Source organism: Sorex fumeus, unplaced genomic scaffold (genome assembly GCF_029834395.1).
Source record: "Sorex fumeus unplaced genomic scaffold, SorFum_2.1 ptg000061l, whole genome shotgun sequence".
In the NCBI taxonomy this organism is placed as follows: domain Eukaryota; kingdom Metazoa; phylum Chordata; class Mammalia; order Eulipotyphla; family Soricidae; genus Sorex; species Sorex fumeus.
In genome coordinates, this window is record NW_026606118.1 from 42,000,232 (window position 1) to 42,026,159 (window position 25,928).

Genomic DNA, 25,928 nt, shown 5'->3' on the forward strand with positions numbered 1-25,928 from the left:
GCAACAAAGCTGAACGGCTCCAATTCCAACAGGTACAGCCCGCCCCCAAGGGCCTGGGTTCCTCTCTGGGCACGCGCAGCTAGAAACAGCCCCGAGACAGCCGGTTTTCAACCCCTGAGCCGCGTGGGACGGGCACAGAGGCCCAGCTCTGGGCAACAAAGCTGAACGGCTCCAATTCCAACAGGTACAGCCCGCCCCCAAGGGCCTGGGTTCCTCTCTGGGCACGCGCAGCTAGAAACAGCCCCGAGACAGCCGGTTTTCAACCCCTGAGCCGCGTGGGACGGGCACAGAGGCCCAGCTCTGGGCAACAAAGCTGAACGGCTCCAATTCCAACAGGTACAGCCCGCCCCCAAGGGCCTGGGTTCCTCTCTGGGCACGCGCAGCTAGAAACAGCCCCGAGACAGCCGGTTTTCAACCCCTGAGCCGCGTGGGACGGGCACAGAGGCCCAGCTCTGGGCAACAAAGCTGAACGGCTCCAATTCCAACAGGTACAGCCCGCCCCCAAGGGCCTGGGTTCCTCTCTGGGCACGCGCAGCTAGAAACAGCCCCGAGACAGCCGGTTTTCAACCCCTGAGCCGCGTGGGACGGGCACAGAGGCCCAGCTCTGGGCAACAAAGCTGAACGGCTCCAATTCCAACAGGTACAGCCCGCCCCCAAGGGCCTGGGTTCCTCTCTGGGCACGCGCAGCTAGAAACAGCCCCGAGACAGCCGGTTTTCAACCCCTGAGCCGCGTGGGACGGGCACAGAGGCCCAGCTCTGGGCAACAAAGCTGAACGGCTCCAATTCCAACAGGTACAGCCCGCCCCCAAGGGCCTGGGTTCCTCTCTGGGCACGCGCAGCTAGAAACAGCCCCGAGACAGCCGGTTTTCAACCCCTGAGCCGCGTGGGACGGGCACAGAGGCCCAGCTCTGGGCAACAAAGCTGAACGGCTCCAATTCCAACAGGTACAGCCCGCCCCCAAGGGCCTGGGTTCCTCTCTGGGCACGCGCAGCTAGAAACAGCCCCGAGACAGCCGGTTTTCAACCCCTGAGCCGCGTGGGACGGGCACAGAGGCCCAGCTCTGGGCAACAAAGCTGAACGGCTCCAATTCCAACAGGTACAGCCCGCCCCCAAGGGCCTGGGTTCCTCTCTGGGCACGCGCAGCTAGAAACAGCCCCGAGACAGCCGGTTTTCAACCCCTGAGCCGCGTGGGACGGGCACAGAGGCCCAGCTCTGGGCAACAAAGCTGAACGGCTCCAATTCCAACAGGTACAGCCCGCCCCCAAGGGCCTGGGTTCCTCTCTGGGCACGCGCAGCTAGAAACAGCCCCGAGACAGCCGGTTTTCAACCCCTGAGCCGCGTGGGACGGGCACAGAGGCCCAGCTCTGGGCAACAAAGCTGAACGGCTCCAATTCCAACAGGTACAGCCCGCCCCCAAGGGCCTGGGTTCCTCTCTGGGCACGCGCAGCTAGAAACAGCCCCGAGACAGCCGGTTTTCAACCCCTGAGCCGCGTGGGACGGGCACAGAGGCCCAGCTCTGGGCAACAAAGCTGAACGGCTCCAATTCCAACAGGTACAGCCCGCCCCCAAGGGCCTGGGTTCCTCTCTGGGCACGCGCAGCTAGAAACAGCCCCGAGACAGCCGGTTTTCAACCCCTGAGCCGCGTGGGACGGGCACAGAGGCCCAGCTCTGGGCAACAAAGCTGAACGGCTCCAATTCCAACAGGTACAGCCCGCCCCCAAGGGCCTGGGTTCCTCTCTGGGCACGCGCAGCTAGAAACAGCCCCGAGACAGCCGGTTTTCAACCCCTGAGCCGCGTGGGACGGGCACAGAGGCCCAGCTCTGGGCAACAAAGCTGAACGGCTCCAATTCCAACAGGTACAGCCCGCCCCCAAGGGCCTGGGTTCCTCTCTGGGCACGCGCAGCTAGAAACAGCCCCGAGACAGCCGGTTTTCAACCCCTGAGCCGCGTGGGACGGGCACAGAGGCCCAGCTCTGGGCAACAAAGCTGAACGGCTCCAATTCCAACAGGTACAGCCCGCCCCCAAGGGCCTGGGTTCCTCTCTGGGCACGCGCAGCTAGAAACAGCCCCGAGACAGCCGGTTTTCAACCCCTGAGCCGCGTGGGACGGGCACAGAGGCCCAGCTCTGGGCAACAAAGCTGAACGGCTCCAATTCCAACAGGTACAGCCCGCCCCCAAGGGCCTGGGTTCCTCTCTGGGCACGCGCAGCTAGAAACAGCCCCGAGACAGCCGGTTTTCAACCCCTGAGCCGCGTGGGACGGGCACAGAGGCCCAGCTCTGGGCAACAAAGCTGAACGGCTCCAATTCCAACAGGTACAGCCCGCCCCCAAGGGCCTGGGTTCCTCTCTGGGCACGCGCAGCTAGAAACAGCCCCGAGACAGCCGGTTTTCAACCCCTGAGCCGCGTGGGACGGGCACAGAGGCCCAGCTCTGGGCAACAAAGCTGAACGGCTCCAATTCCAACAGGTACAGCCCGCCCCCAAGGGCCTGGGTTCCTCTCTGGGCACGCGCAGCTAGAAACAGCCCCGAGACAGCCGGTTTTCAACCCCTGAGCCGCGTGGGACGGGCACAGAGGCCCAGCTCTGGGCAACAAAGCTGAACGGCTCCAATTCCAACAGGTACAGCCCGCCCCCAAGGGCCTGGGTTCCTCTCTGGGCACGCGCAGCTAGAAACAGCCCCGAGACAGCCGGTTTTCAACCCCTGAGCCGCGTGGGACGGGCACAGAGGCCCAGCTCTGGGCAACAAAGCTGAACGGCTCCAATTCCAACAGGTACAGCCCGCCCCCAAGGGCCTGGGTTCCTCTCTGGGCACGCGCAGCTAGAAACAGCCCCGAGACAGCCGGTTTTCAACCCCTGAGCCGCGTGGGACGGGCACAGAGGCCCAGCTCTGGGCAACAAAGCTGAACGGCTCCAATTCCAACAGGTACAGCCCGCCCCCAAGGGCCTGGGTTCCTCTCTGGGCACGCGCAGCTAGAAACAGCCCCGAGACAGCCGGTTTTCAACCCCTGAGCCGCGTGGGACGGGCACAGAGGCCCAGCTCTGGGCAACAAAGCTGAACGGCTCCAATTCCAACAGGTACAGCCCGCCCCCAAGGGCCTGGGTTCCTCTCTGGGCACGCGCAGCTAGAAACAGCCCCGAGACAGCCGGTTTTCAACCCCTGAGCCGCGTGGGACGGGCACAGAGGCCCAGCTCTGGGCAACAAAGCTGAACGGCTCCAATTCCAACAGGTACAGCCCGCCCCCAAGGGCCTGGGTTCCTCTCTGGGCACGCGCAGCTAGAAACAGCCCCGAGACAGCCGGTTTTCAACCCCTGAGCCGCGTGGGACGGGCACAGAGGCCCAGCTCTGGGCAACAAAGCTGAACGGCTCCAATTCCAACAGGTACAGCCCGCCCCCAAGGGCCTGGGTTCCTCTCTGGGCACGCGCAGCTAGAAACAGCCCCGAGACAGCCGGTTTTCAACCCCTGAGCCGCGTGGGACGGGCACAGAGGCCCAGCTCTGGGCAACAAAGCTGAACGGCTCCAATTCCAACAGGTACAGCCCGCCCCCAAGGGCCTGGGTTCCTCTCTGGGCACGCGCAGCTAGAAACAGCCCCGAGACAGCCGGTTTTCAACCCCTGAGCCGCGTGGGACGGGCACAGAGGCCCAGCTCTGGGCAACAAAGCTGAACGGCTCCAATTCCAACAGGTACAGCCCGCCCCCAAGGGCCTGGGTTCCTCTCTGGGCACGCGCAGCTAGAAACAGCCCCGAGACAGCCGGTTTTCAACCCCTGAGCCGCGTGGGACGGGCACAGAGGCCCAGCTCTGGGCAACAAAGCTGAACGGCTCCAATTCCAAACAGGAGACATTCCCAACTCCTCGCCCAGTGCCAGGGTCTCTTTCCGGAGCCGCGGCCGCTAACGCGGCCGCGAAATATTTTCCCACTGCATATACCATAGGAACCATAAGCTAACTTCTTAGATGGAAACTTCTCTATTTTAGCTCAGCCACTAGAAATACAGTTGCCAATAACTCATAAGCCTATCTTAACTCACACTGCATATCAAGCAGAATAGTAACACTGAATGTGAAGGACTAAACCACACCTCTCACAATGGTAAAGCAACGCAAAAGCCCACCAAACATTCATATTGAAGAGTCTAGCCCAGATGACACCAACAGTACTGTAGTGTTAGACAACCTCTCTGACAAGGAATTCAGAAGGGAGCTACTTAGGATGCTTAGGGAATTAAAAGAAACAATGGAAAGCAATGCCAATAGAAGACAAGAGGATCTAAAGGCAGAAATGAGGAAAATGCAATCAGAAATGTCAGACCTGAAAAATCTCGTAGGCGAATTGAAAAGCTCAGTGGAAGGCCTCAGCAGCAGAGTAACAGCGGTTGAGAACAGAATCAGTGAGCTCGAAGATGAAGTTCAGAGACTCTCCCGAAAAGAGCAGAAAATGGAAAAGAGACTCACAATTCGGGAACAGATGGCAAGAGAAGATCGTGATGAAGCCAAGAGGGGAAACATAAGAATTATTGGAGTCCCAGAGGGACAGGAAGAAAACCTCGATGAAGAAGAAACTGTCAAAGACATCATTGCTACAACATTTCCAGAGCTGAAGAAAACTTGTGACCACATTCAGGAGGCCCGAAGGGTACCAGCTAGAAGAAATCCGAATAAAAATACCCCAAGACACATTCTGATCAAAATGACCAAAACCTTAGACAGAGACAAAATTCTGAAAGCAGCAAGATCGAAGAAAGAAATCTCTTACAAAGGAGCATCCTTAAAATTCACAGCTGATTTTTCTGATGAAACCCTCATGGCCCGAAAACAGTGGTGGGACATAGTAAAAAAACTCAATGAAATAAATGCCTCCCCCAAAATACTTTTCCCAGCAAGACTCTCATTCATAATAGAAGGAACAACACACAGTTTCACAGACAAACAACAGCTCAGGAACTTCATAGACTCAAAACCATGGTTACAAGAACAACTAAATGGGCTATTTTAAGGCAAGAAAGGCCCCTCAAATACACCCAATTTTAACATAACAATGGGACAAAATCCCATAACAATAATCTCTCTCAATGTCAATGGGCTAAACGCACCAATTAAAAGACATAGAGTGGCAGGATGGATTAGAAAATTGAACCCAACATTCTGCTGCCTGCAAGAAACGCATCTCAATAGTCAAAGCAAACACAGACTCAGAGTCAAAGGCTGGAAAACAATCCTACAGGCAAACAGCTCCCATAAAAAAGCTGGGGTAGCCATCCTTATATCAGACCACATTGATTTCAGAGTGAGGAAGGTCATAAGAGACAGTGAAGGCCATTACTTATTGATCAGAGGATCTGTACAACAGGAAGAACTTACAATAATAAATGTATATGCACCTAATGAGAGACCAGCAAAGTACTTAAAACAACTACTCATAGATTTGGAAAAAGACATCAATAGCAACACAATACTAGTGGGAGACTTCAACACTGCTTTGTCACCTCTTGATAGATCAACCAGACTCAAGCTTAGCAAGGACATACTTCATTTGAGGGAAACAATGGAAGAAAGGGACTTAGTAGATATATACAGGACACTTCATCCACAAAAAGCTGAATACACATTCTTCTCAAGCGTACATGGAACATTCTCCAAGATAGACCACATGCTGAGCCACAAAACATGCCTCCATAAAATTAAGAAGGTAGAGATTGTATCAACAATCTTCTCAGACCATAATGCGCTGAAATTAGAAGTAAATCACACACAAAAACAGAAAACTAAATCAAACACCTGGAAATTAAACAGTGCACTATTGAACAACGAGTGGATTAGGCAGGAAATCAAAGAGGAAATCAAAAGATTCCTAGAAACGAATGAAAATGAGAACACGAGTTACCAAAACTTATGGGACACAGCAAAGGCTGTGTTAAGAGGAAAGTTTATAGCTCTACAAGCATTCCTCAGGAAGGAGGAGCGAGCACACATAAGTAACCTAACCTCACAGCTTAAGAGCTTGGAGAAGGACCAAAAAAAGGAGCACAACCCGAACAGGAGAAAGGAAATAATAAAACTCAGAGCAGAGATTAACGAGATGGAAACCCAAAAAACAATCCGAAAGATCAATGAAACCAAGAGCTGGTTCTTTGAGAAAATTAACAAGATCGATAAGCCTCTAGCAAAACTCACAAAGAAAGGGAGAGAGAAAACCCTAATAAACCGAATCAGAAATGAAAAGGGGGTCATTACAACAGAAACCACAGAAATTCAGAGGATCCTCAGGGAGTACTTTGAGAAGCTTTATGCCACGGAACATCAAAACCTCGAGGAAATGGATAAATTCCTAGACTCCTACAGACTCCCAAGGCTGAACCAAGAAGACCTGGAATACCTGAACAGACCTATCACCATCAAGGAAATTGAAATGGTAATAAAAAGTCTCCCCAAACACAAAAGTCCTGGCCCGGATGGATTCACTAGTGAATTCTTCCAAATCTTTAAAGAGGACTTACTCCCAATACTCTTTAAGCTTTTCCACGAAATTGAAATATCAAAAACACTTCCAAACAGTTTCTACGAAGCAAATATCACACTGATACCAAAAGCAGACAGAGATACCACAAAGAAAGAGAATTACAGGCCGATATCCCTGATGAACACAGATGCAAAGATCCTCAACAAACTACTAGCAAATAGAATCCAACTACTCATCAAAAAGATCATACACCATGACCAAGTAGGATTCATCCCAGGGATGCAAGGATGGTTCAACATTCGGAAATCAATCAACATAATCCACCATATCAACAAAAGAAAAGATAAAAAGCATATGATCATATCAATAGATGCAGGGAAAGCATTTGATAAGATCCAGCACCCCTTTATGATGAAAACCCTAGCCAAAATGGGTATAGAGGGGACCTTCCTCAACATAATTAAAGCCATCTACCACAAGCCTACAGCAAGCATCATCCTCAATGGGGAAAAACTGAGAGCCTTCCCTCTAAGATCAGGGACGAGACAGGGATGCCCACTCTCTCCACTGCTGTTCAATATAGTACTGGAAGTACTTGCAATAGCGATTAGGCAGGAAAAAGATATTAAGGGCATTCAGGTAGGAAAGGAAGAAATCAAGCTCTCACTATTCGCAGATGATATGATACTCTACTTAGAGAACCCAATAACTTCCACCAAAAAACTCCTAGAAACAATAGACTCGGATAGTAAAGTTGCAGGTTATAAAATCAATACCCAAAAGTCCATGGCTTTCCTATACGCAAACAGTGAGAGAGAAGAAAGCAACATGAAAAAAACAATCCCATTCACAATTGTGCCCCAGAAAATCAAGTACCTAGGAATCAGCTTAACTAAGGAAGTAAAGGACCTGTACAAAGAAAACTACAAAACGCTACTTCAGGAAATAAAAGAGGACATGAGGAAATGGAAAGATATCCCCTGCTCATGGGTCGGGAGACTTAACATTGTCAAAATGGCAATACTACCGAAAGCATTGTATAAATTCAATGCAATCCCTATAAGGATACCCATGACATTCTTCAAAGAAATGGAGCAAACACTCTTGAAATTTATATGGAACAATAAGCCCCCACGAATAGCTAAAGCAATTCTTGGGAAAAAGAAAATGGGAGGAATCAACCTCCCGAACTTCAAACTGTACTACAAAGCAGTAATAATTAAAACAGCATGGTACTGGAACAAAGGCAGATCTGCAGACCAATGGAACAGGGTTGAATACACTGACATCTCTCCTCAATCATATGCTCATCTAATCTTTGATAAAGGTGCAAGTAATGTGAAGTGGAGTAAGGAAAGCCTCTTTAATAAATTGTGTTGGCATCACTGGACGGCTACATGCAAAAAAATAGGCTCAGAACTCTGCCTAACACCATGTACAAAAGTAAGATCAAAATGGATTAAAGCCCTCAACATCAGACCAGAAACCATAAGGTACATTGAAGATAAAGTTGGCAAAACCCTCCATGACATTGAAGCTAATGGTATCTTCAAAGATGCCACGCCACTGGCCGAGCAAGTGAAAAGAGAGATAGATAAATGGGACTATCTTAAACTAAGAAGCTTCTGCACCTCCAAAGAAACAGTGACCAAAATACAAAGACAGTCTACAGAATGGGAAAGGATATTCACCGAATACACATCTGACAAGGGGTTGATATCCAGGATATACAAAATACTGGTTAAACTCCACAAGAAGAAAACATCCAACCCCATCCAAAAATGGGGCAATGAAATGAACAGAAACTTTCTCAAAGAAGAAATCCGAATGGCAAAAAAGCACATGAGAAAAGGCTCTACATCATTAATCATCAGGGAGATGCAGATCAAAACCACAATGAGATACCATCTCACACCTCAGAGACTGGCCCAAATTCAAAAGAACAAAAGCAACCGATGCTGGCGTGGATGTGGCGAGAAAGGGACACTCCTTCACTGTTGGTGGGAATGTCCACTGGTTCAGCCCTTCTGGAAAACCGTATGGACGATTCTCAAAAAATTAGAAATTGAGCTCCCATTTGACCCAGCAATACCACTCCTGGGAATATATCCCAGAGAGGCAAAAATGTATAGTCGAAATGACATCTGCACTTGTTTGTTCATTGCAGCCCTCTTTACAATAGACAGAAACTGGAAGAAACCTGAATGCCCAAGAACAGATGACTGGTTAAAGAAACTTTGGTACATCTACACAATGGAGTACTATGTAGCTCTTAGAAAAGATGAAGTCATGAAATTTACATACAAGTGGTACAATATGGAAAGTATCATGCTAAGCGAAATGAGTCAGAAAGAGAGGGATAGACATAGAAAGATTGCATTCATCTGGGGGATATAAAGTAACAAAGTATGAGATTAATACCCAAGAATAGCTGATATCAGCACCAGGAGGATTACTCCATAACTTAGAGGCCAGCCGGGTATCCTAGAGGAAAGGGCTATTCAGATAGAGAAGGGAGCACCAAATAAAGGATGTTTGGAGGATCCTCCCAGGAGGGGAGATGCATGTCGAAAGTAGACTATGGACTGAACATGTTTGCCACTCAATGCCTCTTTTGCAGACCACAACACCCAAAAGGAGAGAGAGAACACAGGGGATTGCCCTGCCACAGAGACAGGGGGGATGGGGGGATGGGGGTGGGAGGGATATTATCCATGGTGGTGGAAAATGGGCACTGGTGGAGGGATGGGTATCTGATCATTGTATAATTGAAACCAAAGCACAAAAAATTGTAAATCTACAACTTTAAAAAAAATAAAAGGAAAAAAAAAAAAAAAAAAAAAAGAATAAGAGTATGAATGAAGCACTAATTCAGCATGATATTTGTGCTGAGGTACAGATTCTAGGTTTCATGATTTGAGTCAGAATCTCTGAACCACAAGTGTATTCAGAACCTTGCTGTTCATTTATGGAACGGAAAGTTAAAGTGGTACCATTACAATTAGAGTTCTGAAACTTCTTAAGAAAATAACAAAATACTACTTTAAGACATGTATTTTACTTTTACTGTGGTAATTCTTGAGGCCTGCTGACATAGAACAGTGAAAAATGTAGCATTTCCTGCCACAAAGGCTGAGTGGGATGGGGGGTATGGGTGGTGGGAGGAATACTGGGAACCGTGGTGCTGGGGAATGGGCACTGGTGAAGGGATAGGTACTCCATCATTGTATAAATGAAATTGAATCACAATAATTTGTAAGTCTACAACTGTCCCTCATGACGTTTAACTAATAAAAATTAAAAAAATAAAATAACAAGGGAAAAAATGTGGCATTCTTTTCTCTGCTCCTGACTTTTCATTATAAGAAACTTAGATGTCCATTATACTATCATAACTTCCAATCTCCATTAGGAGCTCTTATATTGAGTGTGAAAATAACATGCTGTAAAATGAGTGAGGGGAGTAAACATGAACTGAGTTTTTTTTTTAATTTAAAAATCTCAGTGTATACGAATACCACCTCTCTACGGACAGTTTTCCTCTTATTTGACCCCAATTTTTGAATTTTCTTTCTCTTCTCTCCGTTTTACTCACCTTGATAACTCGATTCTGTGATAGGTTGAGCAGACAGAAAGAAGTCGATTCCAGAGTAGGAGTCTGGTATTTGGTTATTTGCGGGCTGGACCTCCTTGAGAACCATAACCATTTCTCGCGATGAGTTGCTGTAAGCTTGGGAGCAGAGCCATTTAGCCCTGTGTATGAAATGGAGTCATAGAACTGCAGACCGGAAAAGAGAGTTCCCAGAGTGCCTGGATGATAGTAATACACCTGGCTTCCTTCCTGGTAGGGAAGTGACAGGCTTTGACTCTGATGTGGAACCAGAAATGGTGTTCTCTCCACAAGACTGGCAGAAAGTGATGGGTACACAGACACCGTGTTGTTGGTATCTAGGATTTTCTCATAGCGAGCTGCCATAGATATGGAAGAGACAGCGGTGTCTTGGTCAAGAATAGTCACAAAAAAGTCTCAAAAGGAAGACATCTCTTCAGCACTTCCTGCAATATCCCATTCCAAAACACTCGGGTAGGAAGCAGCTGAGGTGGATATATGACTCTGGTGAAACACACCAGACAGCATTGCTGTGCTGAAATGTTGGTAAAGATAGACACTACCCATCAGTGGTTGGAAAGAGGTGCCAGAGGCTGAGGGCAGGAGCCAAGCAGAACTACCAGCTGGAGCAGATACTCTGGAGTAGTTGCAGACACTTCCTGTTCGGGAAGCTGCATTGTTCACCACGGGAAGGGAAAGCTGCAGAGTATGTGCAGTTCTCAATACAGATGGATTTTGAAAATTTTCTGTAAGGAACAAGAGGGTGATAAAAAAATCTGTGAGACTAATAATCTCCTTCAACACTGAGAGGAACAATATGAACTTAAAATTTAAGCCATCCAGATGCTTCTAGTACCAACAGTCAACTGAGTTTCCAAAATTCCAACAATTTGGGGTGATTCAAAGCCTGGAACTTTTTGGCACTTTGTGCATTTGGTATCGTGCTCCCAAAGTGAACACAGAACTGTAGAAGAGCCAGGTGATCATGTCTGTACCTAGATTTCTTGCTTACAGATAGTTCTCCTTACCCTAGAAATTCCTGTAGCTTGCCTCCTACTGAGTCCTATGCTATTTCCTAGAATGGAAGCTTTTTCAAATTAGGAAGTCTAAGAGAAAGGAAAACATTAAGTGGACAAGAATAAACCTGAGGCCCAGAGATGGCAAAGATATTTCCTATATTCCAATAATATTTATTGGGCGGGTCGTGGGGTGGTGTAGAGTTTGGACCAATAACTGACAGTGATCTTGGGTTCTTCCTGGCTCTACACTCTGGAGTGACCCCTTAGAACATTCGGGAGAGTGTATGCCGTGACAGAGATTCAACTGGATTGGCTGTGTACAAGGCAAGTGCCTTATCCCCTCCAGTACTGTCTCTCTCTGTCCCTTATGAATTTCCAGGTGACACATCCTAAAGCATGTGGACTTTTGGCCAGGACCCTCTATGATCACTATAAGTCCAGAAAGAAGAAGGAAGATACCTTACATTAATTTAGGCATTTGGGGTCTTTACAACTATTACCATTGTAATCATCAGGTTTCCATTTGACTTGTGCCATGAGTACCTGTTACTGACTGTTCACAGAGGACTTACACTTGCGGATGCATTGAAGTTTACCCTCATTTTTGATCCACTTCAAAAATGACAACTTGATTTTTTTCAAAGAAATGTTTTTGGAAGGAAAACTTTATTTAAACTCTGTGTCTTAAATTGTTAATCTAAAATGTAGTTACTAATAATTCTAAGAATAATAATGCATACATGAATATAATTTTTCTATTTCATGTGATTTACATAGGAGGAAGGGTAAAGAAAACATCATGAAAAATATGTATCACATAACTGAAAATGAATATAGATATTAATGAAATCTGGGCTCTGTAGCAAGCAGCATAGTACAGTAAGTTATGGAGAGCAGACCCAAGGGTCGTCCTTGAATAACAGTGGATGTGATCCCAAACAAAACCAAATAAAACAGTACAATAAGTTTATTAATAAATTTTTCCACATATGCAATATGTAGACAGTATTCTATTTTACAAAAAACTGCTAGCCAAAAAATGGAATAGAAGGTGATTTTTGACTGCACACTTTACCAGTACATTAAAGAGAAAGCATTTACCAGTAACTACATAACAAAAAGAAAATAGGAGTAAGCGTGATTGTATTTCATTGAAAGGAAATGTTTTAAATGAGTAAAATACAGAAAAGAAATTTCGAAAGCACAAAAAATTATTCTCATCAGTACCTTTGAATATTAACCAGCAAACAACACGTGTTAAACATAGCATAGGATTTCTCTTGATCACACAAGACACAGAAAAGACCATTTAAAAAGTGATCACAAAACTTGCAAATTTACTTTCAACCCCTAGGCATTTAATCTAGATAGGAATTATATCTATCAACCAGGAAAACGTTCTTCTCAATGTTTAATAAATGAGCACCAAAATCCAATAAAATATCTTTAATGTAGGAAAAATCTTAATTCACAAATATGACAAAAATGTGCAATTTGACCTGTGAGAGTTGATTTTGTCTTTTTCCTCTTAGAATTTAAAACAGAAGTTGACTATTATCAAAATACTTTCATGTTAGGAAGAAAAAATCACATGAAATAATATTTGTAAAGATGAGAAGCCGCTTTAACCTGGAACCTACTTACCACACAAATGAATCAAATCTCCTTATTCAAGTTAGAATATACCAATTTTTAATTTTAACAGGCAGCGCGTACATGTACTTAAAACCATAACGTAATAAAAACATTGAAGATTATGTGTCTTCCACCGCCCTAGATAAGCACTATTAGCTATTTATGGGAAGCATCATTTCTGAAGCGTGTTTATACTCAAATTGTCAAGAACCAAGTACTGTGTTCTAAAAGATAATAAGGAAAAATGCCAGCAAGGATGGCTTTCTGATAATCTGCTTTTCCTACTGGTACATTTCTTTTTTGATTTTAAATCTTTGGTTCTCTTCAACATTCTGAACAAACGTTTTCGCCTTCCTTGATAATCGAAGTCCCTATCCTTTCTTTCTTTCTTTCTTTCTTTCTTTCTTTCTTTCTATCCTTCTTTCTTTCTTTCTTTCCTATTTTTTTCTCCCTCATATTGTCTTGGTGTCGATTGGTCAAAGTTTGATGAAAGTGATCCCAAACTTGCTTACCTTAGAGGGCTTGCCTCCCTAATGCTCAGCACTCCACACCTTCCCCATGCCCCATAATTTCTTATTACCTGGTTTAAATAGAAAACTCAAAGATCAATGATTATTACTTTGTAATATCACTATATTCAAAATATTGAAGTATAAATACAAGTGGAGAGACCATTACAGAGAACATATGCTAGTATATATTAACAATTTTTCACAGCATCTATATTTTCTGTTTCTGTAAAAATACTGTCTCTGATTTACATGTTTTCAGTGAATATCATGTAAAATTCACTATTAAAAGGCAAAAGAAACACAGAGAATCAACCCTCATATATATATATATATATATATATATATATACACATATATATGTGCGTGTGTGTGTATGTGTGTGTGTATTTGAGCTCCTAAGTATGTCTAAAATATAATGTAACCAATGAGGAAAAACACTTTGTATGTGAGAGAAAGTAAGCCAGTGTCTAAAATCACACAGCAAATGTCAAAGTCAAGTTAAAATGAGGCTTATAAAATTCTACTTGAATACTTTCTTTCATTACTACGTGCTGTTTTTACTTGACTGCTAAGTTTAGGAATGATAAATCTAATGACAAGCTTTGAAAAGTATTATTCCTTACCTGACATGGTCAGAGAAGAGGAAATACCGATGAAAGGTAGACGAGAAGAGGAGACTGTACGAGATTACGTCTGAACACTGAAGCGGCTTAAGACCGCAAGTGTTCAGTACAGACGACTGCTCACTGGTGATTGGTCATTGGTCACTCGTCACTTGCCATGATGGTTCAAATTTGTTTACAAACAACTACATGGGACCCCCAAGATTCTACCAGTTGGTGGTTGGTTTGGTGGGAGAATGATGTCATAAAGTAAGTAGTTGAAAGATAGAGGCTAGCCAATCAGGAGGTCAGAATCCCAAGAAGAGGACCGGATTGGATAGAGAGTGGGGTAGAATGAAGCAGGCTAGGGAGATGAAATTCTACAAGACGGTTATAACTGTTTCACCTTCGTCAGACTCTTGTGTTAGAAAAATACTCCCATGATACTCAAGAGCTTAGCTATTTCATTAACAAATCAAGAAAATTACTAAATAATTGTTTATATTGCACTGTTAATGAAACAACATTTGTTATTACTAGTATATTTTAGATAACGTTTACAGCACAGTGGGTTGGGCATTTGCCTTGCAGGAGGCCAACCCTGATTCCGATTCCTCTGCCCGGCAAGCTACCAAGAATAACTCGTCCACATAGCAAGAGCCTGGCAAGCTACCCATGACGTATTCGATAGGCCAAAGCCAGTGACAACAAATCTCACAATTTGTTGTAAGATGTTACTGGTTCCTGCTCGAGCAAATGGATGAACCGCGGGAGGACAGTGCTACAGTGCTATGATTGAAAAAATTGGTGGTTTCTTTCATTATGACAACACTTACTAGGATAAGTTGTAGATGAATCGGGATGTGTTAAAATGTAAATAAAATGAGAAGAAATAGTAAATGCACAGGTATCTTATTTGTACAAAAGAAACAGTTGTACTCCGTTTAAAACTGTAGAAGATAAAGGTAAGGCCCTCCCGTTGATCGTCGATTTGCTCGAGCAGGCCCAGTAACGTCTCCATTGGAGACTTTGTTGTTACTGTGTCTGGCATATCGAATACTCTCGGTAGCTTGCCGGGCTCTCCGAGAGGGGCGGAGGAATCGAACTCGGGTCGGCTATGTTGGCTGCCTGTAATGCGAACGCCCTACCCGCTCTGCTATTGCTCCCACCCTGTAGAAGATAAAGAAAAACATATACTTATTTGTGTCAAAATTTTTCAACCTGAAAGTAAAGGACCAAAATCAATTTAAGTAATCACAAAACAAGCAAAACCAACAAATACTGGCAATTAATATGATAGGCCAAGGATGAATGTTTTTAATAAATTAGTGCTGTGAAATAATTCAGTATTTAGCTATTATACTTCAATAGTAAAAATAAGCATAAACCATGATCATATATTCTGTATTGAAAGAAGTGTAAATGACTGGTAAACACAAGGGCAAGTTACTCGCAGATGCCTACCAGGTTCTCTCAGAGTGAGAACTGGACAATAATTGTTGTTGTCTTATCAAAAAAATCCAGTCTCTGTATCTTGGCCATTGATGGGATTACATGGCTCCAGGGGCAGTTCGTCGTTGTAACACTTAGCTACTAGGAGATGGGGGAACTGGTTGGAGTGGGCCCAGTCTTGATCTGAGCAGCCATGGAGATCTCATCCCCCGGTTGCGCACACCTGGGATCCTCTGTCAGATTCGTTCATGCATGAGGCTCCTTCAAGCTTGGGGAGAGTGGTTTAAAGCGTACCTATGGCTGGTTGCAGAGGTCTTCAGGTGCCAGAGCTCTGCTTGGCATGGTGAGGGAAACTCAACACACCCCCTCCAAGGGACCCCGGTGAAGAAAGCCAGGTGCGGGGTCAGGAGACTGTCATTTTAGACATATTTGGAATTAATTTTAGATCAAAAAGTACACATCATTCAAACTACGTATGTGCTTAATAATAAATTACTACACACTTGTTCAATCACCTAAGAAACCCCACTCTGCTCAGAGAACTAGATTTTTAATTATAGGTCTGTTTTGCCCGTGTGTCATGACTGAGAATCACTATCATTAGATATGAAACACACTCAAAGATGCACACAGGCTGCTTTGAGTCATCTGTGTTGTTAATGTGTGTTGGCCATTAAACTTCACTGAGACCATTTTTTCTGTCCTTTACAGGAGCCTCATGAGTCTCAACTTCCGTTCAAGTTGAACTTATAATAATGTGGAATGAAATCATTAATATGCTCCTTACCTCTTCCTTCAGGAGAAAAATCCTACTTACATTCAAGGTGGTCAAAGTGCAGACAACACCATCCACCTTTTCCTGGAGATGTACACGGGACTGAGGTGAGAACAGCAAAAGGCTCTAGTTTAATGGTCTTAATGAAGGTTTCAGGGAAGGGCATTAAACAGGACTCATATAACATCTTCCAAAAGAATTATTTTGTAAAACTGATGCCTTGATTATGGTAAAAGATAATATGGTAAAAACCATATTTTTCTTTCTGGGACATTAAAGTTCTAAATCTATCAAGCTGCTTTGAAATACTTTCCTTGATTCGGTACCACAGTCTGCCATAGGGTAAGTAAGGACAACACTCAAAGTAATCAGAAGAGAATAACTAACTCCTACTAGGTTTGGTTACACATATACTAAAATTGAAATGATACAGAGATTATCATGGTCCTTGCACAGAGATGACATGCAAACTTGTAAAGAGTTCCATATTTTTGTTGCAAGAAGAACTAACACGGCTACTTTAAGCTAAGGCAATCCCCACAAGTACAAAAATTCTACATAAAGATAGCACAAATCCCCATCACAACAATCTCTCTCAATGTCAATGGACTAAATGTGCCAATTCAGAGGCACAGAATAGGAAGATGAATTAGAAAACTGAACCCAACATTCTGATGCCTGCAAGAAACACATCTGAGCAATCAAAGCAACCATGGGCTAAAAGTAAAAGGCTGGAAAACAAGTCTTCAAGAAAAGAACACCTCCACAAAGCTGGAGTAGTCATACTAGTATCAGACCACATGGACTTCAGGCTAAAGGTTATAAGAGACAGTGAATGTCATTTCTTCATGATCATGGGATCTGTACATCAGAAAGAACTCACCCTCCTCAATGTAGATGCTCAATGACAGACCAGAAAAAACTTAAAAACAACTTCTAATAGACTTATAAAAAAACATTGATAGCAAAACAGTACTAGGTGGAGATTTCAACACTACTTTGTCACTTCTCAATAGATCAAACTGACTAAATCTCAGCAAGGAAATATTTTATTTAAGGGAAGTAATGAACAACCGTTGGCTTAGAGAAGAAATCAAAGAGGAAATAAAAAGGTTACAGAAACAAATGAGAATGAGGACGCGAGCTACCAGAACTTGTGGGACACAGCAAAAGCAGTGTTAAGAGGAAAGATTATAGCTCTGCCAGAATTCATCAGGAAGAAAGAAAGGGCCTACATGAATAAATTAGAGCTCAAGATTTTGGAAAATGACCAACAAAAGGAGTGCAAACTAGGCTGGAGCAAGGAAATAATAAAATTTGTAGTATAAATCAATGAGCTAGAAACCCAAAATACAATCCAGAAGACCAATAAAAGAAAAAGCTGGTTCTTAAAAGCTAATAAACAAGATAAGTAAACCTCTAGAAGCCTCTCAAAGAAGCACAAAGAATTCTAATAAATCGAATCAGAAATGCAAAGGGGATTATCCTAATAGAAAGTACAGAAATCCATAGGATCATCAGAGATTATATTGAGAATCTTTGTAGCAGGAAATGAGAGAATCTTGAATAAATTGATAAATTAATGGATTCCAATTACCTCCCAAGGCTGATCCAAGAAGATTTAGAATACTTGAACCTATCACTACCAAAGAAATTGAAATGATGGTCAAAAGTATCCCCCCAAACAGAATCCCTGGCCCAGATGGATTCAATTGCGAAATATTTCAAACCTTTAAAGAGGAAATGCTGCCAACATTTTTCAAGATTTTCCAGGAAATTGAAGAATCATAAATGCTCCCAAATAGTTTCTATGAAGCAAAGATCACCCTAATACTCAAATCAGACAGAGACACCACAAAAAAGAAAATTACAGACCTATTTCCTTGATGAATACAGATACACAGATTCTCAAGAAAATACCAGCAAAGAGAATCCAGAAACTCAACAAAAGATCACACACTATGACCAAGTAGATTTATCTTGGGATGCGAGGATGGCTTAACATTCTCTAGTCAATCAACAGAATACACCATCTCAATAAAATAAAGATAAAAGTCATATCATCATATCGATAGATGTAGATAAAGTATTTGATGAGATCCAGCACCCATTCATGATGAAAAACTCTCAAGAAAACGGGAGTTGAAAGTACTTTCTTCAATCTAGTCAAAGCAAACTACCACAAACCCACAGCAACCATTATTCCAAACGGGGAGAAAACTAAAGGCTTGGAGCAGAAATCAATGAGCTAGAATCCCAGAATACAATTAGGCACAAAACAAGTTACCCACTGTAACCACACCTATTCAACATAGTACTTGAAGTACTTGCCATAGGATTTCGGTAAAAAGAAAGGATATCAAGGGTATCCATATAAAAAAGTAAGAACTCAAGCTTTTACTATTTGGAGATAACATGATACTATATTTGAAAAATCCCAAAGAATCTACAAAAAAGCTCCTGGGAACAATAGATTTGTTTAGTAAAGTAGCATATTACAAAATCAATATCCGGTAGTCCATGGCTTTCCCATATATTTCAAATGAAAGAGAAAAAAAGAGATAGAGAAAAACAATCCCATTCACAATAATACCTCAGAAAATCGAGTATATTAGAATCAACTAAAATGTTAAGGAACTATACTTTGGTACTATTGCGGCAACATGGGAAGATGCCATTGTTGACAACATTGACGAGGAATACGATCCACTGGTTCAGCACCTCCATGAATGTGCGAGGAACGCCAAGAGAGATAGCCACAAAAAATCGCCTATCTTCGAAAACTCTCGAGCTAATTTGGCAGCGTGGTTTGGCACATGCCTCAGGTAACCGCAAGCTAACGTCCGAGCTCGCAAAGCAGTGCAGAGATGCAATCAAGGAAGACCTCAAAGAGAGAAGAGCAGAAGTACTGGTAGATGCGGCAGAAGCCAGGAAAAGTATTCGTAACGCCTGCCTGTCCTTCGCCAACTATAAGACCAAGATGACTGCCCTCCGACGTCCTGATGGATCCATCACATCCTCCAGAACGGCAATGGAGAAGATTACCATGACTTCTACTCAAATCTCTTCGATAACCATGTCCATTTGCCGACATACCAAATTCCACAGGATGAATATGTTGTTCCCAACGTTCTCCCTTCTGAAATCCGACACACCATTTCGTTGGTAAAGGAACAAACAGCACCCAGCCCAGACAAGGTCAGACCTGAACACCTGAAGAACCTGCAGTCAGTACTCATCAACACACTGGCTCGACTCTTCACTCGCTACCTGTCTGAATGCAAGTTTCCATCCCAATGGAAAACCAGCAGGACCGTACTACTGTTCAAGAAGGGAGACATCCATGACATTGGCAACTATCGCCCGATCTGCCGATTGTCTGTCATCTACAAGTTGTTCACTCCAGTCATCCTAAATAGGATTGGCAGAACACTAGATGAAGGACAACCATGCGAGCAAGCAGGGTTCCGCAAAGGATTCAGCAACATCGACCTTATCCACACGATAACCAAGCTCATTGAGGTTTCTCGGGAGTTCAAGATGCTGCTGTTTAACGTTCATTGATTCAAAGAAGGTCTTTGATACTGTTGAGATGGAAGTGGTCACTGAAGCCCTAGCCAATCAGGGCATTCAAGCCCAGAACATCAGGATCCTCCGTGAGCTGTATTACAGATTCACTAGCAGGATCTCACCATTCTACAAAGAAGTGATCGTTGATGTCAAGAGTGGGGTGCGGCAGGGTGATACCCTTTCACCGAAACTCTTCAGTGCCACCCTCGAGAACATCATGCGACGACTGGAATGGGAAGGAATGGGAGTGAAGATAGATGGTCGGCAACTACACCACCTCCGCTTTGCTGATGACATTGTTTTAATAACACCAAACATCAGCCAAGCAGCACAAATGCTGGCCGACTTTGACCGTGAGTGTGGAAAGGTAGGACTACAGCTGTATCTTACGAAGACAATGTTTATACGAAACAGCCTTGTTCCTGATGCCCCATTCGCTCTCAATGGAATGAGTATCTCCGAATGCAACAGCTATGTGTACCTAGGTTGAGAGGTCAACATGACAAATGACCTGGCACCCGAGCTGTGCAGGAGGAAGAGAGCGGCTTGGAATGCCTTCAAGTAAGTCGAATAAATAGCTAAGAGGAAGAAGAACCTCTGGCTCCGGGCACATCTCTTTGATTCCACTGTTCTTCCTGCATTAACATATGCCTCAGAGACCTGGGCCCTACGCAACCAAGATGAGAACAGTATTCAGGTCTCCCAAAGAAGAATAGAAAGAGCTATGCTTGGAATATCACGTTTCACTCAAATGAGAGAGATAATCCGGAGTTCTGACATCCGTCGCTGATCAAGAATCAGGGACGCTGTCTCTTATGCCAAGGTGTCGAAAATCAGATGGGCTGGTCACGTAATGAGATTTAGAGACGACCGCAGGACTAGAGCTGTTACCGACTGGATTCCACGGGATGTCAAAAGACTGCGTGGCCGCCCACCTTCCAGATGGTCAGACTTCTTCGTCAACATCATGAACGATCGGTTTGAGGCCCTTCATCTTCCCGGATCGAACAGGTGCCATTGGGCTACACTAGCACGCGACAGGGACAAATGGAGATGTTACTGGCGCCCACTCGAGCAAATCGACGACTAAGGGGAAGTTAAGTGATAAATGATAAAATGTTAAGGAACTATACAAAAAAAAACCCTACAAACTCTACTTCACGAAATAAGAGAGTATATGAGGAAATGGAATCACATCCCATGCTCATGGATTGAGAGGATTAACACTGTGAAAAAGGCAATACACCCCAAAGCTCTATAAAGATTTACTGCACTTCCTATAAGGAAACCCATAACATTTTTCAAAGAAACAGATTAAACACTCTTGAAACTCATACACAAGAATAAACTCCCATGAAGAGCTAAAGCAATCTTTGGTAAAAAGAAGAATGGAACAGCTTCCCCAACTTGCAACCCTACTACAAAGTCGTAGTAATCAAAATATCATGATATTCAGATAAAGACAGGGCTCACATCAATGGAATATAGTCAAATATCCTGACGCTGGCCCTCAGATTATTATTACCTAATCTTTCATAAAAGCTCAAGAAATATGAAGTTGAGCAAGGAAGTCTCTTCAACAAGTGGTGCTGGGAAACCTGGACAGCAACATGCAAAAAAAAAAAAAAATTGAACTCAGACCTCTTTATAGTGCCAGGCACAAAGTCAGATCAAATGTATTAAAAACCTCAATATCATACCTGAATTCTTAAGATATATGGAGAAAAATGTGGGACGATCCCTCCATGACATTAAAGCTAAGGGAAATTTCTAGAATGAAACACCACTAACCAAGGAAGAGGAAATGAAGATAAACAAATGAGACTACATTAAACTAAGACGTTTCTACAACTTAGAAAAACTGGTGACCATCATAAAAAGACAGCGCACATAATGGGGAAAAATTATTTATGCACTACCCATAAAATTAACCTCAAAATTCTGACTGCTGTATCATTAAGTATACTAAATAGTTCCCGTGAATTTTATTCTTCTTCACATATATTTACTCTAAAATATTTTAGATTTCATTTTAAACCCCATGTAAAAAATAAAAATTATAATTTTTTTTAAAATTAAAAATAACCCCTATGCATAGCCAGGTGCGACCCAAAAAAAAAAACAAGAAAAACAAGCAAGCAAATAAGCAAGAAAGAAAGAAATTAAAAATTAAAAAATAATGCTGTTTGCAATGCTAAAGATCAATCCCAGATCATCATACAATGGAAGGCAAATGCTCTATCCCTGAGTTATATCCCTGTTCTTAAATATTTAAAAAGGTCTTTTTTGATGTCTCATTGCATTTTATTTTTTAAAAAATGCTTTTCTTAGTATACCTGGTCGCCATCATACCGCCTACTTCTTGACCTTTTCTTCACTTGTATATTTTACCTCTAAGATTCAGTTGTCATCTTATCCTTCCTATAGTCATGCTTTCCTTTGACAGACTTTCCAAGATCATGTCTGTCTTGCTTTAACATGGCATAAAATGGAAACGTTATTTTCTCTATGCTCTCACGCCAGAGGTGATGTTGTTTTCGACCCAGGAGAACTCTTTTCTGGTGAGCTTCCTGGCTGTTTCTACTTGACTTCAAAATATCTAAAGGTATTCATCATCTTTTTTTTTTTTTTGCGTTTTTGGGTCACACCTGACGATGCACAGGGGTTACTCCTGGCTCTGCAGTCAGGAATTACTCCTCACGGTGCTTGGGGGGACCATACAGGATGCTGGGAATCTAACCTGGGTAGGCCGTGTGCAAGGCAAATGCGCTCCCTGCTGTACTATAGCTCCAGCTCCACCCCCCTCCCCATAATTCATCATCTTGAGGGCCTCAGATTTTTACCTTTGATTTAGAAACTTCATCTTTACATTGACACAGTAAATTGAAATCACAGAATCATTGAATGGCATGTTATAATGGTAGCAGCCATGAGCAAATATTGATAACCCATAAGTTGGCATGAATGAATTCTGTCTCAGAGGCTTCACTTCTGAGGATACCTGTCACTACCTCCTTTCTGTTACATATCCCAGGATCAGAATCTACATCAGGCCAGCAGTAGAAATTGTCCACTCAAAAGCTAGCCTTCCACTGGGATCAGAATCCTTGATCCATGTAACTTGTAATTTTTCAGTCATGATTTGTTGACCTTGTTTCAGGCAGAGGCATCCAGAGCATAAACTCAGCTTTCCAGTAGTTTACACAGGAAATCCAAATACCTAAGAATGTTATCATTTCTGACGCCACTGTGAAAGATTTTTTTGGAATCCCACGGTAAGATACTATCATTAATGTTATAATATTACTGTTCTCCATAGTCCAGATCTCCCCAAAGAACTCTCTACCCTCCTCACTCCAAGTATAGACTCCAGTTTTTCATTCTCCTGAACGTACTTCTATTTGTTTCACTCAGGTTCTCCCCTAAAGTGTACAAGTTAAGTTCATACCACTCCAAGTTCTTATTCCTAAACTACCAGAGTGGGCTTGGTCCTCAAGTCTTCCTTAAAGAAATACCGTGCTTCCTTTCTGTATGTCATTCTTTGCTTGCTTTGTAAAATGAGTGTTCTCTCTTGAACATATATTCCATTCCACCCTATGCCTGTTTCACAAGTTTCTAAGTGTTGTTCAATAAAATCTATTTTTCTTCACAGCGGTAGGTCGTTCGCCTTACAAGCGGCCAACATGACCGACCCGAGTTCGATTCCTCTGCCACTCTCGGAGAGCCCGGCAAGCTACCGAGAGTATTCGATATGCCAAACACAGTAACAACAAAGTCTCCAATGGAGACGTTACTGGGCCCGCTCGAGCAAATCGACGATCAACGGGAGGGCCTTTACCTTTTCTTCACTGAACTAAAAATTTTCAAACACCAGAGCATTGTTAAAATCAATATTTGTATTTTTTAAACCCCAAATTTTGAAAATGAAAGGGTATAAAGCAATGGAATCCTACTCAGTTGTATGAAGTGAAATCTTCTTATTATTTGTATAAAAAAGCATAACATGAGGATATTATGTTTAGTGACATAAGCCAGGCAGAGAAAGATAGGCATCATGCAAGTTCATGCATATGTGGCATATGGAGAAAACAAATTAAAAGAATAAAATGAGACAGACAAACATCTAAAACCATATTAATATTCTATGATTTATAATTCAATTAACAATGGTTACTCATACACAATATTCCAACATGACACTCTCATTCTCTCAAAAAATAAACCCTCCCTCTCCTCGAAACCCCCAGAATCCCTCAGTCCCAATCCCCTGACTCAATTGTGTGGATCAGTTCTCCCCTTACATTGCCCTTGAACCTTTGTTGCTACCTTGCTGTTTGTCTTTACATCCCACATATGAGAAAAATCTCTCTGTATCTGTTCCTTTCCTTAAGGCTAACTTTACATGCATTATATCCTTTAGTTTCATCCAGTGTTAAAACAGCATGGTACTGGAACAAAGGGAGAATTGCAGACCAGTGGAACAGGGTTGAATACAATGACATTTCCCCTCAATCATATGATCATCTAATCTTTGGTAAAGGTGCAAGTAATGTGAAATGAAGTAAGGAAAGTCTCTTTAACAAATTGTGCTGGCATCACTGGATGGCTACGTGCAAAAAAGAGGGCTCAGAACTCTGCCTAACACCATGTACAAAAGTAAGATCAAAATGGATTAAAGACCTCAACATCAGACCAGATACCCTAAGGTGCATTGAAGACAAAGTTGGCAAAACCCTCCATGACATTGAAGCTAATGATATCTTCAAAGATGCCACGTGACTCGCCGAGCAAGTGAAAACAGAGATAGATAAATGGGATTATCTTAAAATACGATGCTTCTGCACCTCAAAAGAAACAGTGACCAAAATATTAAGACAGTCTACAGAATTGGAAAGGATATTCGCCCATCACACATCTGACAAGGGGTTGATATCAAGGATATATAAAATACTGGTTGAACTCTACAAGAAGAAAACATACAACCCCATCAACAAATGGGGCAATGAAATGAACAGAAACTTTCTCAAAGAAGAAATCCAAATGGCAAAAAAGCACATGAGAAAATGTTCTACATCATTAATTATCAAGGAGATGCAGATAAAAACCACAATGAGATACCATCTCACACCTCAGAGACTGGCCCACATTCAAAACAACAAAGAAACTGATGCTGGCGCGGATGTGGCGAGAAAGGGACACTCCTTCACTGTTGGTGGGAATGTCGACTCGTTCAGCCTTTCTGGAAAACAGTATGGACGATTCTCAAAAAATTAGAAATTGAGCTCCCATTTGACCCAGCAATACCACTCCTGGATATATATCCCAGAGAGGCAAAAATGTATAGTCGAAATGATATCTGCAGTTGTTTGTTCATTGCAGCACTCTTTACAATAGCCAGAACCTGGAAGAAACCTGAATGCCCAAGAACAGATGACTGGTTAAAGAAACTTTGGTAAATCTACACAATGGAGTACTATGTAGCTGTTAGAAAAGATGCACTCATGAAATTTATATACAAGTGGTACAACATGGAAAGTATCATGCTAAGCGAAATGAGTCAGAAAGAGAGGGATAGACATACAAAGATTGCATTCATCTGGGGAATATAAAGAAACAAAATTTGAGATTAATACCCATGAATAGCTGAGATCAACACCAGAGGGTTACTCCATAGCTTAGAGGCCAGCCAGGCATTCTAGGGGAATGGGCAGCTCAGATAGAGAAGGGAGCACCAAATAAAGTGTGTTTGGAGGATCCTCCCAGGAGGGGATGTGCATGTTGAAAGTAGAGTATGGACTGAACATGTTTGCCACTCAAAGCCTCTTTTGCACACCACAACACTCAAAAGGAGAGAGAGAACAGAAGGGATTGCCCTGCAACAGAGGCAGGGTGAGATGGGAGGGATGGGTGTGGGAGGATTGTTATCCATGGTGGTGGAAAATGGGCACTGGTGGAGGGATGGGTATTTGATCATTGTATAATCGAAACCCAAGCACAAAAAATTATAAATCTACAACTGTACCTCATGCTGTTTCACTAAAATTTTAAAAAAATAAATAATAAAAAACTCTTCCATATGTGACTACTCTGTGAGAAATATTTCATCATTAAAAAAAAGCATAGTAAACAGGAAAAAAATGACATGTTATTAAAACATTTTAATTAATTTTTTAAAAACATTTTTAACAAAACATTTAATTAGTTTAATGCAGGGAAATAGTGTTTTAATCATTAAAGTAAATTTAAAAATTAGAATAATACTTGGCAAAGCATAAATACGCAGCAAAAATTAGATGGT

At 42.9% G+C, this 25,928-nt stretch overlaps 1 pseudogene; it reads left to right on the plus strand.

The window, feature by feature from the left end:
- Window positions 1-16,456: 16,456 nt before the first annotated feature.
- On the plus strand, window positions 16,457-16,553 carry LOC130034814 (uncharacterized; annotated as a pseudogene).
- The last annotated feature ends 9,375 nt before the right edge of the window (window positions 16,554-25,928 follow it).